Source organism: Falco rusticolus, chromosome 9 (assembly GCF_015220075.1).
Source record: "Falco rusticolus isolate bFalRus1 chromosome 9, bFalRus1.pri, whole genome shotgun sequence".
Taxonomy (NCBI): Eukaryota; Metazoa; Chordata; class Aves; order Falconiformes; family Falconidae; genus Falco; species Falco rusticolus.
In genome coordinates this window covers 38221454-38233493 of record NC_051195.1, presented here as the reverse complement: position 1 = coordinate 38233493, position 12040 = coordinate 38221454, and the positions used below count along the sequence as shown (strand labels likewise).

At 43.1% G+C, this 12040-nt stretch overlaps 1 protein-coding gene across 5 annotated transcripts in view; it reads right to left on the bottom strand.

Annotated features, from left to right (window-relative positions):
* Positions 1–12040, bottom strand: part of GRK5 (G protein-coupled receptor kinase 5) — a 166120-nt gene that overhangs the window by 38638 nt on the left and 115442 nt on the right. The window lies entirely within an intron of this gene.

Genomic DNA, 12040 nt, shown 5'->3' with positions numbered 1-12040 from the left:
CATAAACACAACTGCTTTCCTGGCAAGTTTCAGACGTGCAGCCATGATGTTGAAACACAGTGAGTTATTTCAAAAGTCACTTGCATAAAATAAATAATGTGCAACATATGTTGTATCTCAGGTTATGAAAACATTCCACAACAAACTAGCTTAAAACAATTAAAAATGTTTCAGTCAATGAGCAAAAGTTCAAGCCATAACTCTTCTTGAGCTGTCTCTGATCCCAAGCACATCTGTCTTATGATATGTGTATTTTCAGATGTTGACAGCAATATACCACGTATAACCTATTTGTAAACCTCCACATGGATTTGCTACTAGTAGAGACTTCAAAGAAATGAAAGAAACAGGCTAAAATGAACTTTGGTGTGAGATGGTACACAATGGGATGAGAAGAGTTCATACACAAAAACCTGGAAAATACTGGCTTCATCCAGCTGTTACATCATTTGATCTGCACTCACACGGCTGTGACCCAAGACCAGCAACGGAGAGCAATGGTTTGTGTCAAGGATGGGAAGTCTGCTGCATGCAATGCCATTTCTGCTGTTGCTTTTGCAGAGTCACATTGTTCTCCAGATGTTTGAGGAAGGCTCAGCTAGCAGGGGGAGTAGCTACCAGGGCAGGCAGCAATGGTACAACTGTCAGGTGTGACTGTCCTTAGTCCTTTGAGGCAAACACTCATAAGGAGTCATAAGGAGGACTGTAATCAGAGCAGTTCCTAGAAAAAGGGAGACTAGGTTGGTATCTACAAGTCATGCTGCTAGGCGCAAAATCAGGGAAAGACAAGTTTAGTTGCTCAGGTAATGCGTGTTTTCGAAAAGGAAAGGTAATAGAACAAAATAGAGTGCCTCATCGTGCCTCCAGGGCTGATCTGTTACTTGTGGCTAGAGATCCACCCCAAGAACTGGTCCGTGGAATCTCCACTGGAGTCTGCACTGCTGCCCTCAGAGCAGGAACACACCAGCGCAGGGCACAGCCTGGGCTCTGCTTGCCCCACTGCATGGAGGCTTCTGGAGCCACTTTTGGATGACTCTGATGTCCCCCCAAATCCCCACTCGGGGTAGGGGCAGGCCAATGCCAGCGGAGATTCAGTCTGAGCTACAGCCTGAGAAGTACTGACCATGCGGCTGGTGAGGGACGAAGGGGAAGTGTGAAGGGGTGAGAATCACGGAATCAGAATCATTTAGGTTGGAAAAGACCTTTAAGATCATCAAGTCTGACTGAGAAATGCAAAGGAAAGCAATGAAGGAGGAGATAAGAGTGTCTTGGTGGTACTTCGATTTTGGGAAGTCCAGGTTAGGCATGTGTTTCAACCTGGTGATGGAAAGGTTCCCAGTACTGTCACAGCACACGCAGTCTCCTGATGCTTTTTGGTGCGATGCACAAAAATGTTGGAACATTCATTTTTCTTGCCCTGTGTCTGATCTTATCTGTTTGGTTTTAGCTGTATATGTAGTAAACAGCCAATTCTACATCAGGAGCAGCTGCAACACTTTAAGTAATCAACTTCTGCATTTTCTTTTTATTTTTTTTCCTACCACAAAGTCATCTGGGTCTGTATGAGGCAAAGCACAAGGCTTCATAATTCCAGGATATTTGCTTTGAGATGACAGATGTAGGAATTGGCAGTGAGGTGGACAGGGAGCATGGAGAGCAGCAGAGCATGGAGAGCAGCTGTGTTATTAGTAGCAATTTCTCTATTACAACAGCATGTAGACATTATACCTGAGAGTGGGGGCCCCATAATGCCAGGCATTACATACACATGTCATGAGAGCTAAAGCTTCGAAACCAATCTCCCTAGCCCTGGGAGACATGAAATGCCTCACCCAGGAGTACAGAGTGAGTCAATGGCAGAGAAAGAAACTGAACTCAGTCCTGTTCTCTGATCAAATGGTATTTTCAGTACTGAGGGCAGGATCACTCGCTGGTAGCTACATGAAGCAAATCAGCAATGTCTATCAACTGTGGGGTTTGTTTTGTAGCTGTAAGCTGATCTGGAGTCATGATGAATCTGTTTTCCCTCATATTCTACTAAGCTATCAAAACACATGTTGACACACAAAAATATAATGACTGAAGACAACGGAGCCCTCAGCAACCAGCTGAACACATCCCACTGCCTGGAGGGGTTGTACTAATCCATCACAAAAGGCAACGCTAACCAGTTCATGAATTAATTTACTGTAGCAGATCTGATGTAGCTTCAGGCCAACTTGCTTGCTCTGGACTCGCTGGGCTGCCTCTTGGGCCTCCGAAAGCCCACCAGCAGGGAAAGGACAAGTTTCTTCTCTGGGTTTCCTCTTTGATGCTGGGGTCCAAGTTGTAGTTTTGAACTATGCCCTTCCTTGGAGAAAACCAGCAGCCACTGAGGTTTCCTTTCTGACAAGTGCATAGAAAGTATATGAAGCTTTTTTCATGGCTCCCTTTTTAATCAGCAAGAGGGTCTGTTACCTAGGTATAGCTAGGTAAAAAAAAGCAAAAAAAAAAAAAAAAAAAGCAAAACCTTGCTGTTCCTCTTCTCAGTAGACCTCTTTGTAGCTGCTCCTTTCTACAAACCCCATTTCTGTTCCTGATAGTGGCAAACAAGCAACTGCCATGCGAATGGTGCGAGTCAAAATGTTTCCTACATGAAGCTCTTCAGTCCAAAATGTGTTTTCCTTGGAATTTTAAATTATTTAACTCAGAAAAATTTGGGGGTGTAACAACACATGAGATTTGGAGCAACAAAGAAAGAGAAAAGATTGCATTGATCAAGAAGAAGAAATTTCTTCTTGGTTCCTATAGGTGACTGGAGGAAATCTTAAACACTCAAAACCTCATAGAAAGTAATTTTGAAATAAAAAATTGTCCCATGAGACAAAATTTAGTTGTCTCATCAGCTTCTTTTGCAAGTCCAGTGAATCAGCTGCAGACTGTAATACTCCTCAATTAAATAAAAACACTCACCGCAATCCCAACCAGCTATGGGGGTTTTGGTACAGATTACTGGTCACCACAGAAGATATGCTTTTGACTTCAATTAGTGAGAAACTGGCCTCACAAGAAGTACTTGGCAAGATATTTTTTATGATCTTTAAACCCTAGTCCTTCCCCACCCATACTTTTTTAATAATTCTTTGGAAACCTGCTTACAGAAGTTTCTTTACCAAAGAAACACATTTTTCCTCCTTTCTGTAGACACACAGGTTTATTGGTGTAGGGGTGCTCATAAACTAGCCAGATGAAATTGTTTTATAAAAACTTGCTATAAAGCGGGGGAAGGGACAGCATGTTTTACTTCTTGTTGCCTTTTTTCTGCTTTAAAAGCACTTTGCAAACAGATTAAAGGATGAAAACACAAATGAAATAACCAGTACCAGTACCTGTCAGCAGAATAGAAACAGAACAGAAGGTTAATATTGTCCACGATGTTCTAGTTACGCAAAGGTTAGGCTACTCACACAATCCTTGCAAAGTGCCGTGTAATACCCCTCTGAGAGCAACCCAACCAAGCCACTGCTACAGTGTGTTACTGCTAGCAGCCAGATGGTTGATAAAACATTTTGGGAGAAGAATGGTATTCTCACCATTAGTAGCTACTAAGATGACGGGACAATTTTGAAAGCTTCTGTTCTCAGAAAGGTTTTTTTCTGTCATCACGTGTGCTTAATAGGTTTGGACAGCATCCACTGTCTAGCCTCTTATCAGAGCCTTTCTACCTTTTAACGTCCTCCTGCACTGATGGATAGCCTAAACATTAGCAAGCAACCTTATGTTGCAATAGTCATAGTTTGGCTTCCTCTGGTAAACCAAATGTCATTTGTTCCATTAAAAAAAATCCCTAAATCTATAAACACTCATTTACAACCTCAATGTAATTGAATGGCTTTCTTGCAGGAAAACAAACAGTTCCCTGCTTGAATTCACTCCTCTGAGGCAAAAGCCTGTAAACATGAGTAACCCTTCCCTTGCAAATGATCCTTGCACTGAAGCCCACGAGCTATTTGCTTTGCATGAAGGTAGCTCATGCATGAGGGCCTGATCCAGGCTGCGCTCAAGTCAATGGCTGTACTGCTATCAGCTGCAGCAGGGATTTTGCAGAATTTGCTGTCGTCTTTTTCCATTAGCAGGTCAAAATCCTGAGGAAACACATGAATGAAGAAACAAAAATCCAAAAGAGAGTTTGGGAAGGCCTCCAGAAGGATTAGGAAGTGAATTAAATAAACATCAGGCAGGAACCAGTGGCCCACTCACACAAAGACTGGAAGCACCCACGAAAGCAAACAAAATCACTACCTAGCACTGCTGGAAACTGGGCATTCCCTAATCACCTGTGTCACGTGATCCATTAATGATCATATGGTAATAGCCATCTGCAAAGAACTGAGAGGGAAGACATTTATTGTAGGACATGACACACTGTTTGCTGTGGCATATTCTGCTCTTCCTCAGTTTTGCTTGTTGGACAAACAGCATCTGTGCCAGGATAATAAACTTGCTATATGCTTCATTTTTGACTCAGGTCAGAGTCTGACTTGATTAAAAAGTAATAAATTAACATACAAGCTGAGGCTTGGCACGCAGGTTAAGTGAGTATTCTAAGTGTAGTTGCATTACTGGGAAAAAATATTAAACATGGGTAGTGCAAAGTGCCACATATCCACAACTTATATATGCTGATGATATTTAAATCCACTAGTAATCAAAAGACTTTTTTTAAAAAAAATCCCATTTTCTTGTTTTTCACATTCATCTAGTGATATTTTAATGAATTTAAATATATTTTGTTTTCTGTGAAATTTAAAACATTCCTTATGGTAACACTGTGATCGCTGGTTCCAAGTTAAAATAACACACAGCTTAGTGATTCTTCTAGTTGCACCACCCCAGCCAAACATGTCAGCCTCAGGCACCTCGTCTGAATCTGCCTGGCTCATACCTGTGCGGCTGCTGAAGCCTCTAGAAGTTTTTCCAGAATCCTGATTTCCTATTAGGAGGGAATCAGATGAGAAATAAAGTATGTTTAACTTCCATTTTCATTGTGTGCCTTTCATTCTCTTCTTTGTTAGGATCCTGTTACTGCTTCCAAGTTTAGCACAATGAACCTTGAGCTCAGGGAGACATTCGCTGACACATTACGCTTTTAGCTTCAGAAATCCAAAGCTGAACCAGCCAGGAAAGTTGCTGTGAGTTGCAGTGGGTGGACAGAAGGGCTGTGGAGGTCAGGTGTCCAAAGGGCTCCCCTACCACTGAGAAATGGTGCACAGAAACCTGTGGGGATATGCCATGCAATGTAATTTAATGTACTCTGCATTACACCTCGCGTGGCATTCATCTCATCGCGCTTTCATCACCTGAAAAACGAAACACACAAAGTCTCCTTGTGCTCCCTGTAGTCAGTAGGCAGAAAAGAGGCACCTCATCACTCCTATCCAGACGCCTGCTTGTGTTTGGACAACCAAGGCTGCAGTATGTGTTGGGAGCGTAAGGGTCTGGACTCACCAGAGGTCTATTTTAATGTCATTCTGTGCAAACGCACAAAAGTCATCTCCTGCAGATTTCTGGATGTTTTGCAAGCCAGTGTTTCAGACAGCTGGAAAAGGCTGATTCCTTTTTTCCCAAGTGGGCAAAATTTTCAGGCAGAAAAGGCTGTTTCTGAGGAAGCTGAATGAACTTTAAAGGCTTAGAATTAACTTCCCTGGCCGTTGGATAATCCATACGACTGAGTGTAAGTGGTGAGGGGTATGCAGAGGAGATGGGGAAAAGATGCCCCCCTGAAAACGAGAGGAGGAAACTATAATGAGCATATTCATTAGCTGAGGGCAGACAAGTACATCCTTCCTGTTCTCAGATAATCCTGAGCAGACGGCTCGGTGTCCTCAGCCCTCTGGGATGCCCTGGCTAGTCTCTGAGAGGAGGCAGAGCAGCTGGGGGGCCCTGCCCTGCCTCAGCAGACAGATGTGAGCCAGGTTTACATGTGTGGTTGACATCAATTAGCTGAAGCAAGTTTCCATTTTCAAAAGGGTCGAGTCGGAGTAATTCCAGCAAACAGGGAAGCTAGAAGGCTTTTGCCCACTGACCAAGTTATCCCAATGATTTTCCTAACCACAAATGACAAACAGTTAAGCATGTGAACTTGGGAGTGTAACCTCTCCAACACAACAAGGAAGGAAAAGCAGAGCTTCGACTAATAGCACTGCTTGGCATAAAACCAGTGTACTTAATGACTCCACCCCAAGTCTTCAACCCATCTGAGCAAATGCATTGCAAATGCAGCCCTCCTTAAATCTAAAGGACAGGCCACAGGACAGCCCAAGGACCTGTTCTGGGACAGCATCACTGGCACAGCGCAGCCTCCACGTTGTTTCCATAGGCTCTCATGCAGTTTGGCACCATTGCAAGAGACAGAAATCCTCAGTAAGTGTTTAGTTAACTAACATTTGTATTATAAACAGTGGGTAAAGGATGAGGAAATAGGACTTGAGCAAACCATGAGAAAATGCCTTCTAGTCTGAGACCACAGCAAAGGGACTCCTAATCAAGGCAACACTGTGATCTTTCGGATTCCTCTGCCACACTTTATTACAGCCTGGCCCCAGTGACAGAAGAACGCTTATTTAAATAAATTCTGATTAGAAAGCATTAATTTGAGTAACAAGGTTGCCATTCTGCTGCTCAGATATTTTCCCAGAATTTAACTTTGGAAAGATGAGCTTTTGCAGAAAGTACGCTGAGAAGGTACTTTCCTGGACTAAGACACAGTGATCAGCAGAGATATTGATTGTGCTGTCTCCAGAACAACAAGAAGAATTATGTATTGATTTCTCTGGAGACTGGATTATGTATCGATTATGGTAGCTGCAAAGCAAGAAGCCTAAGTAATGCTATCATATCTGGCTAAAATGGTGCCCATAGAGTAGTGAAGTCAATAGAAAGGGGAGATGAGAAATCCACTGAGTCAAAGGGTAAAGTCCCAGGGCAATTAATTAAATGGCAAAACTCTCCTTGGCTCAACTAAGGCCAGGATTTCTACTTAAGTATTTAGCACCCTGAAAAGTCTCCTAATAGGAACCCAAAGGACACAGTGAATAATGCTTTGAGAAAGTAAATAATTCTAGCCCATCCTGAAGCCACGTAACACACTGTGTTCAGACAGGCACTTCATTCATTCCTTACTTCAATTGGGTCATTAATGAAATGCACAGGGTTTAGAAAAATTTGAAAACTAGCTGCGGAGATAACTCTTGGACCAAGCCCGAGGGACCACCCACTGTAGCTAGTGAAAAGCGATATTGCGTTGGCCTTTTATCAGTGAGCCAATAAGCTTACAGGGCAGGGAGATGACTCGCAGGATATAAGTGATATAAGCTGAATTTGTATGAGAAAGGTAACAACGTAAAAAACAGACCCTGAAGGCTCACCTTTCCAAACACAAAGCTTCTGTCCTGTATTAAACTCTGCAGATTGCTTTATGGAAGCTTAATGTTTCTTCCTTTCAGAGCTTCCATTGAAGTGACATGCAACTTTTGTTTTGGCCATTCCAAAACCTAATTATAACATGTTCCCTAGAAGGTGTTTAGTAAAACGAAACAGTTAGAGGAAGAGGTCTCAGTACTTGAATCCAGTTCTTGGTACGGTGTGACCTGCCCTTCCAGAATTCAGCCAGAATCATTACAAAGTGTTACATGAAACTTTCCTTATGGGAGATGGAAGGCTTTAGCGATCAGCAAAGATGACTCACTCAGAAGCGCAAGTGCTGAAGTTTGCATTTATTTTGGTGGCAAAAATAGGAAGGGGGAAAGAAATCTCAAGGTGAGAGCAACCGAGGGCAAGGTTTCTCGGCATCAAGATCAAAGCAACAGCGTCCAAAAAGAAAACTGCTCTTTGACAGTGCACCAAGCTGAGAGAGGGTGTTTGTGAGAAGGAGCCTGGACTCAGCTGCGGGGCTTTGTCCAGCAGCAGGGCTCATGGATCATTTTAATTTCATCTTACTCACATTTCATAGGTGTTTTCTTCTCCATAAAGAACCCATTTGAGAGAAGAGCACATTTCAGCCAGTAGACAAGTGGAAGGCCAGGCACTGCTGATCAGCCAGTGTCCCTTTCATGGGACTTTTCCCTCCCTTCCATATCCTATAATTGTTCATAAACACAAAGACATATTTTCATTTAGCAAAACCCATTGCTAGCCTTAGACTGGAGTAAGGAGGTTACCAGTGTGTCCAGCTAACCTTTGGCAGCAAAGAAAGAAATTGCAAATGTGCCCTTTATTCTGTGCATTTCCTGGAGGAAAGGAAACCGAGCAGGAATTCAGATAAGAAAACTAATGCTGTTGCTGTTCTTCATATTCTGTGAAGTATATTAATGGGGATAACAATACACATTAGACATCCTAACATTTTTAGTACCCAGCTGAGTCCAAATATAAACTATAATGGCATATGGAGACTGTCTTAAGAGCCATTTCAAATCAATTTAGTTTTATATAGCGTTTCTCAAAGTATCTCAAGGTGATTTACAGTGAAAAAGAAAATACTGGGCTAGAGATTTAGTGGAGTAAGGCATGGCAGCTGTCAGGCAGGAAGGCAAAAATGCTTCATGGAGGTGCAAAACTCCAATTTACAGGCAGTACAAAGGTAAACTTATCTCTTTGGTCTTCCAGTCCAAGAAGCAGCCAGGTAATGGAGCCAGGCTGGGTTCAGTTTAACTCAACTGTTCAAGCACTGAGGGTTTTTCCATTTACAGGCAGAACTGGAACCTAAAACCGAAACATCCCCACTCAACTGTTGAGATTAGGAAAAGCCAGGAAAGAAATATTTGTGACCAATTCATTTTAGCAGTTTTACCATCATATTTCACAACCTCAAAAATTTTAGACTTCCTGTGGGTTGGACTTTTGCCCTACTGGCTTATTAAGTCAAGAAGGCAGCTTTAAGTGCCTTTTTCATGGAAACTGCTAAAGCCTCTCTTGATGCAGCAAGACTCTAGTCAAGAAACCTTAATCTTGCCGGTGTGGCAACCGTTGTGCCGCTCCTGTTAAGCAAAGGCAGCCTGCAGACCTCCCTCCAGAGCACAGCACCCAAATAGCACTTGCCTCATGGGGTCTCCTCCTCTTAACCAACAATGCCTTCTCACCAGCGCATGCCCCCACACAGCCCCTGAGGAGCAGCCAGCTCACAGTGGGACCTCCTCGGAGAAGCAGGTTAACAGTTCTTCAGAGCACGTTTCAAGGCTGGAGGGTGTCTTCAGCTACAGGACACCTCTTCTATGGGATGTCTCTTTCCTGCTCACTACCCAAGTGAAGCTGCTAAGACAGCCATGAAAACACTTGTCTCTTGGCATCCTCCACGTGAAGATCATATGTACTCCTCCTTACATTTCCATCCCATCAAATAGTTCAGAATGGCCTGCTGGACATGGATGTTACAACGAACTTTAGGCAGGAGAGAGGGAATACTAATGTTCCCCTAGGTGAGGACCTGAGTACACAGCATCATAGAACGGCTCAAGTTGGAAGGGACCTTTAAAGATCACATGGTCTAACCTCTCATGGGAAAGGGAGCCTAGATGATGTTAGCTAGCACCCTGTCCAATAGCACCCAGAAAATCTCCGGTGATGAGGACTCTACCATACCCCTAGGGAGGCTGTTCCTCTGTGCCACTTCTTTGAGAGGCCTAAACCACCCATTTTTCCCTCCGTGTGCCAGGACAAATTTCGAATTTGTCATTGCTGTTGCCTATAGGCCAGGGAGATGGTGGAAGCCTGACCCACTCATGCTGTCTCTGATGTCAACCACAAGAAAAGGCTGACAGACCACTTCTCAGCTTCCCCAGTGAGCATGTAGGAGCTGCCTAGGTCACTAAAGCTGCAAAAATCCCAGATTATGATGAATTGAAAAAGTGCGCCCCCCCAACCATCTTGGCCCCTTCTGAGCCTGTTTAGCAGCCTCGGGGCTGATGGTGTATGTTCTCCCACAGAGCTCTCCGCGTGGGAACTCACGGCTCCCACACGGCTGAGCCTGCTAACTCTGTGGTGTAGCACCATCTTGCAGACAGCGGCTGTGTGTCACGTGAGGCTGTAAGTACTGGTGTGATGTCTGTTCATCTGGGAAAGTGTTTTCTTTTCCTTTCTGCTGTACAAGTAGTACATGTTTTATTAAATAAAGCACATGTTCCCTATGCAAATGAATGCACTTTGGAATGATGATATACCAACACATTGTATGTTAAATATGTATGACATTCAAAAATCTAAGCAAGAATTAAAAATCATTTATAAATATTACAAAGCATGAAATCTACTTTTGTTTTCATTTTGCTTCTGATCCTGCACTCTGGGAAGAGTACTCCTTACATTATAAGACTGAACTATCTGTCCAAGAACTAAACCTATAATTTTATTCTATCAGTCAAGCTGTATGTCACACTATTTTTATATCAAGACAATCAGGTTCTTTGAAGCACAGATACACACCTACTTAAAAGAAGCATTCCTCTGAAAGCAGAAGACTTTTGCATCAGTGGCAATTTGTATCTTTCAAGGGACAGATAACTAAATGAAGAAATGCAGCTCCTTATGAAAAGAAGGTTTCTTTGCTGGCCAGGATGATATTCCATTAGGATGTTTGGATCCAGATTCATCCCTTTTGGCTGCAAACATCTAACGTGGCCTTGAGTCACTGGCCTCTAATGGCTTAAAATGTGTCCTTTGGAGATTCTTATTTCTCTTTCTTGACAAGAAAGGACAGACATTTGAACTCCTAACCTGAGTACCTTAGTTAGGTGTCTAAAAAGAAATGAAATTAAATTAATCCAAGCCTTGCTCTAGTTTTCTGAAGTATTTGTCATGTGGGAGACCTGTTAGAAAATGTCATATTCAACCCATTGCTGTGGCACAGTCAGCCTTGCCTCTAGGAAGTATTTTCTGCTACACAGGGCTTAAACATCCCTCTGGGAAGAAGCAGAAGTTTCACATTAAGAAAAAAAAGTGCAGCAAGACACTGCAGACGTTAAAGCACCACCACCAGAGAGGCAGGTTTAGATTATAAGTGAAGGAGCATCTTTGTGTTTCCTTCTGCCCAAAGATGTTACGGTAACTTGCAAATACCAGAAAAGTTTCAGAACAGACGGTAAATATCCTGTGCCCATTTTATGTACTGAGAAACCAGGTAGACAGGTCAAATAGGAGGTGCAGAGCACGGCGGAGGATAGTAACTCCAGCTCTGGAGTGCCAGTAATTTCCCTTCCTGTAACACCACCATTTTTTCTTGATGAAGAAGCAACCTCAGACTGGTCTTCACTGCACATTCACTTAGCTCACTAAACTAATCCGTGTGCTTCTGCTGCCCTACGGATGGCAGGAGTGCCATGGGACAGCAGTGAAGGGAATTGGCATCTGGCAGCCTGCACCAAGACTGGTTGAAACGAAGCGGTACTATCCTGCTCCCACTTTACTAGCTCTCGCTATCAGCAAAATGCCTTTCTCCATTTCCAGATGGGAACTGGAGCAGTGGGAAGTATTTTCCCTCAGTATTTGTCCCTTGTTCCTCTGTTGATGGAAACTTTAATGCAAATGGTCATTGTGGTAGATTTAAAAAGCAGTGGAACTCGATGCCCTAATGAATGGGCAGCAGGAACTCGTACTGGCAGCGCTCGGTGGCTGCGCACAAAACTAGCCAGGCTCAGTAAATGAAACCAGATCCCAAAGTGCAGTCTGAGATAACTGAAAGTATGCATTGAAATTTATTGTAGGAAAATGACTGACTGGAAAAAAAGTGGTCTGCTCTGCCCCTACACCTCCAAAACATATTGTACCATTTAAACGTTCTAGAAAGACATCTGCCAAAAATGCCATTAATTCTCCTGAAGGTCAAATGTATTTCTCTTGTAAAACAGTTGCAGCAGCAATTGTATGTCTTGATTACTCTTAGGAAAGCTACTTAGGAAAAATCCTAGGGTTGTTCTTTTGTTTGAAGCTGGATGTTTATTGCTTTCTGGCAGTGACTTTTGTTGCAAAGGTTAAGTGTGGTCAGCAAATGATCGTAACCCCCCGCCAA